The sequence below is a fragment of the Emydura macquarii genome, unplaced genomic scaffold (genome assembly GCF_026122565.2).
Source record: "Emydura macquarii macquarii isolate MOO-44397 ecotype Brisbane River unplaced genomic scaffold, CSIRO-AGI_Emac_v2 contig_522, whole genome shotgun sequence".
Lineage (NCBI taxonomy): Eukaryota > Metazoa > Chordata > Testudines > Chelidae > Emydura > Emydura macquarii.
The window spans coordinates 79,614-83,710 of NW_027130659.1; the positions used below are offsets into that span (position 1 = coordinate 79,614).

General features: G+C 46.7%; 1 pseudogene; it reads left to right on the top strand.

The window, feature by feature from the left end:
- The first annotated feature begins 1,343 nt into the window (after nt 1-1,343).
- LOC137147216 (olfactory receptor 51G2-like) lies at nt 1,344-2,278 on the top strand (annotated as a pseudogene).
- The last annotated feature ends 1,819 nt before the right edge of the window (nt 2,279-4,097 follow it).

The window sequence follows — 4,097 nt, forward strand, 5'->3', positions numbered from 1 at the left end:
CTCAGCACTTAATGCAGCCCCAAGGCTAAATAGGCGGGCAGCTGTCTCTGGTTCTCTAACTAGGTGCAGGTTGCTCTCCAATCATCACCAATTTACCTGCCTAAACTGGAGCTGGCATGACAGAGGGCAGACTAAGCAGTTCTTTCTCAGTACCCTGTCACACTGGTGTTTGCACTATTTACCATTTGGGCCCCAATCACCCCCCCCCCCCCCGCCCCCCACCAGCTGAAGTAACTCAGTGTGTTAGCCTGGAACTTGCCAACGATCTACTGACCCCTCGCATGAGGAAAGGATGCGGGTCCTGTGAGGATAAAGAGAAGCTTTTAGGATGGTTGACATGTCTGGATCTAGTCAACACTGGCTGGGCAAATCATTCAGCTTGTTTTGGAGGGATTCTTTGGGGCACAATGTATCACTGAGAGTATTTGGTAAGTGAAAGTTAATAGATCCCGATTCTCATCAAATTTACACATTAATCTGGAGTGATGCCCTTGCAGTCAAAGTTTCTGAATTCAGAACCTGGCCCTTAGAATTTTTCCTGTGTACAACAAAGAGACAGTGCAAAGGGGTGTAATTTGGGCTCTTGGAAATAGAGAAAATAAAAAAAATGTAATGAGACAATGAAACACATTTATAAATAGCATCAGTGCAAGACAGATAAATACAATGACCATATTCACCATGTGCTCGCAAGGTCACAATTATTAAATCACGGAGTGCTGAAGAAGACTGTGGAACATACGGCCACAAGATATCAATGGGATCAAGAGGTTAGTAGGATTCAAAGAGGGACTGGAGGTTGATATGGGGAACCAGAAAATCCAATTACAGTAGTGAGGGTTTTTCAAATAGCTTGAGAGGGTCATAAACCTTCCTGATTTACACCATAAAATATGTCTGTGTCAGGAGGAATTTTCCCCTGGGAGCAGGTTATCTCACAGCTGTCCATTGTACGGCTTCATCTATCTTCTTCTGAAACTTCTATTCCTAGCCACAGGAAAAGGGACTAAATGCACTACAGGTCTGATGCAATTTGGCATTCCCTATCGGTGCTGTACATGAGAATGTAGGAACCGCCACACAGGGTCACACCAATGGCCCATGAAGCCCTGGATCCTGTCTTCCACAGGGCCAGTGCCAGATGCTTCAGAGGGAATGAACAGAACAGGTAATCACCATGTGTAAATCCAAGAGTATGTTTTTGTGGATCTTCCTTTACCTTCTGGAAGACTCTAGACATGAACTGAGAGCAGAATGATGTCTTCTTCAATATAATCTAGTCTCCTGTTACTTTTCCTTTCAGGAAGTAAAGTTCAAAACTCCTGGGACCCACACGGTATACCATGCCAGCTATCAATGACACCAAATTCCAACCTGCAGTGTTCCTTCTCACCGGAATACCTGGGCTGGAATACGTTCATGTCTGGATTTCCATCCCCTTCTGCTTAATGTATGTTATTTCGATTATAGGAAATTCAGTCCTTCTGTTTATTATAAAAACAGATCCAACCCTCCATGACCCCATGTATATTTTCCTTTCCATGTTGGCCATCACAGACCTTGGCTTATCGTTATCCACCCTACCAACAACACTGGGCATATACTGGTTTCAATCTAGGGAGATCAGCCATGATGCCTGTTTTGCCCAGCTGTTCTTCATCCACTCGCTTACGTTAATGGAATCCTCTGTGCTCTTGTCCATGGCCTTTGACCGCTTTGTGGCAATCTGTAACCCGCTGAGATATGCTTCCATCTTAACCCTGCCGAGATAGCTAAGATGGGACTTGTGTGTCTGCTAAGAGGGGTAACCCTAATGTTGCCACTCCCCATTCTCCTGAAACAGCATCGATACTGTAAGGAAAGCATCCTCTCCAATTCCTACTGTGTGCACCAGAATGTCATGACGATGGCTTGTTCGGATTTCAGAGTCAACATCATCTATGGTTTATTTTTAATAGTCTCTTCAAAGGGGATGGACTTCCTGCTCATCGTCCTATCCTATGTGATGATCTTTAAATCAGTGATGAGCATTGCATGCCATGGGAAGCGCCTTAAAGCCCTGAACACTTGTGTCTCCCACGTCTGTGTCGTCTTTCTCTTCTACACACCAGACATTGCCTTAGCTGTGATATACAGATTCGTAAAGAATTATTCTCCGATATTGCCAATTGTCCTGGGCAACGTCTATATGCTGGTCCCACCCGTGATGAACCCAATCGTGTATAGTGTGAAAATACGTGCAATTCGTGTGAGGATAATCAGGGTATTCATCAAGTGAAGGGTCAGTTCATCACCCAGCTCCAGAGAATCAAACGCCTGTAACTGGCTTCTTGCTATCCCCAGTCTCCACAGCGCAGGGGGAAGCTCTGGAAAAGCAAGAATCCACCCTGACCAGCCGGGAGGCTGGTCCTGTGGTTTGTGCACTGCTCTGCTGGTCAAGGTCCCAGGTCACACAGGGAGTCTGTGCCAGAGTTTGGAATTTTTTGTGTTTTGCCTAAATCCTGGTGCCCTGCCTTACCCACAAGACCCTCCTTCCTTTTCCCAGCGACAGGATAGGAGCACAGGGTTACCACCCAGAACTTAAAATGATGAAAACTCTTCTCCTTTTTGTGCTCCTCTTGCACACCGCTGTGCGTTTTCCTAGTTCAGCCAGAAGATTGGGTTTGATGTTGAAATTACTGGGTGAGTTTCTCGGGACTGTGTGATATAGAAGGTGAGACTAGATAATCACAGTGACCTCTTCTGGCCTTAAAATCTAGAAATAGTTACACCACAAATGGCATTTATTTCCATTGTCTGATGAGAATTTACAACCATCTTCCAGAAAAGCTCTTAAGCATCTTCTCCCCTGTGTTTTAAATCCATTTAGTCCTCTCTGAAGAAAGAACCAGGTTCACACCAAAGCTAGGTGAATTTTTTCAGACAGACAGTTCATTTGATGGAAAATGCAGGTTCAGCTGACCCAAACCAATTTGCAAATTTGACAAAATAGTTTTGGCCATTCACAAAAATGGTCAGAGATGAGGGAGAAGGTGGTGGGGCTGTCTCTCGTCACCCAGCATAATCTTTAGGTCTGTGAGTAGAGTGCTCATGTGGGTTATGGGAAGGTCCAGATTCAAATCCCCCCCTTGACCAAACCTGAAATGGAGTCTCTAGAAATTCAGAAAAATTTAAGATTTGGTTCAGCCTAAACCAACTTTTTTTCAATTTTTCAGCATTGCCACCGGACCAAAAAATCAGTTAGGGGTTGCACTGGGAGGCCTTTCAGGGGATATAGGCACCTCAAAATTTGTTTAAGCCCCCCCAGTAGCCATCCCATCTGGTGCAAAGGGTGGCATGAGCCACTCTCTGTCCATCCAGCTCTGAATGTTGATGATATGCAGGGTTGTCCTTAAGGAAAATGGCTCAGTAGGTGAAGGGAGCTCCCCATACAGTGACCCCTGTCCAAGCAGGCTGAGAGGATGGAGGCAGGAACCATGGGTGGAGCTTTGTGAATCCAGGGGAGATTCCCGGAAGTGGATCTGACCTGGCTCCAGGAGCAGCCCCGTGCAGGAAAAGAGGAAGTGCTGCCCCTCCCTAGCCCAAACAGGACTAGCAGTTAGCGTCTGGCACAGGGTAAGAGCCCCTGGCTGTGTACACCCTCCCCGGAGCTGAGCCCCGCACTAGGGAGCTTCAGGGGCCTTGGGTTGGCTGTATGTGTATATGTGTGGGAGGGGGGGTGTGGGGGTTATGTATAGCGCAGTGTGACATACCCCAGGGTACAATCTGGACTCTTTGAATGGCTGTGCCCCCTTCATTCTCCACCTCAGGGTGGCTTTTGCACTGCTTTGCTGATGAACAACACAACCTGCCAGGCTCTGGTCACTCATAGCCCTCAGCATGCAACATTGCGTGAATGCTCTCCCAGCCCCTCATGAACTACACACAGGGCAACACCTGCTACTTCTCTAGGCCCAGCCTTGCACCCCAGAAATGTGCGTCTTGTACCATCCAGTCCATTCACTGTACAAAGCAAACTCATGTCAATCCGTTTTTCCAGCAGGGGATAATAATTATGCACCAGCTTTGCTGTTTCAATCAGAGTTTCCCACACACTT